This window comes from Centruroides sculpturatus, unplaced genomic scaffold (genome assembly GCF_000671375.1).
Source record: "Centruroides sculpturatus isolate CEXI.00-Female unplaced genomic scaffold, Cexi_2.0 scaffold1341, whole genome shotgun sequence".
Lineage (NCBI taxonomy): Eukaryota > Metazoa > Arthropoda > Arachnida > Scorpiones > Buthidae > Centruroides > Centruroides sculpturatus.
In genome coordinates, this window is record NW_019385626.1 from 112,699 (window position 1) to 113,806 (window position 1,108).

Here is a 1,108-nt window from a genome sequence, read left to right on the forward strand (position 1 = left end):
GCAGATCCATTCTAGAGTAACCACGAGAGAACGTACACAACAGCTCGTTTTTCGCCATTTTCGCACCGTGTCACAATGGCCTAAATTTCACTCACTTCTGATTGGTGGAAGGCACCGATTTACGGCCGTATTCGCGTCGAAAGTTGAACACTGATCAACTCACGACCTGCTCAGGCGTAAAATATATGAATCATGCGATTTAAACTTTTTACAGCGAGGAGTTTTACGCCGTTTTTACGATAGTGGAGTCTTGGCCTTATGGAACGACAAAGTTTATTAAAAAGTTCGACGCTTCTATTGTTCTCCCTGTTTCACTGACCAATTTTGCAATCGGTATGGAATGATCCTAAGGAGAATTGTACTGAAAACTTTATTTTTTAGTTTAATTGGTTTAATTTCGATTTGTAATATACGAAATATTTAAAATATTTTATTTTATTATAATGTTTTTATACATATTAGGTTTAATGGTCAGTATTCCAAAAGCAAATCAACATATCTATTGCTCAACTGAAAAGTTTAACGTTACAACGTTACTATTTTCATTACACAATGTGCCCATTTTTTCCCGTATATTAATTTAATTAGAAGAAAATTAGAAAAGCTATAATTAATAAATAATGTATTAAGGAAAACATGTCGCAAGTGCTGTTTGTCTTCACACTTCAATTGTGAAAATATTTTCCTTTTTATATTTTATATAACGTCACAATTAGAAATGATTTCGAACAAGTATTTCATCTTGAAGCTCTATTAAATTCTTAATATTTGTTTAAAAAACATGTTTTGCTTTGAAAACAATCTACAGTCGACCCCCCTATAAGATCATAGATACGTTCCATTTTTTAGGAATCCGATTTCTTACGAGTCGTTCCAATCACAGCCCGACACGTGTAAAGTTTACGGACTACGGCTGATTGAAAGGTTTTCTTCCATAAAATTAATCGATTCTAGACTAATCCGACTCAACATTTCCAAAATACGTATATATTTTTTTAGAAATAATCCGTATAAACTACGCTATAAATAAAAAATTGTAGGATTACTTACCGAGTATGCACCATTCGACAACCCCATTGCTAAAGCTTGTTTTCGTCGCGAAGCAGCA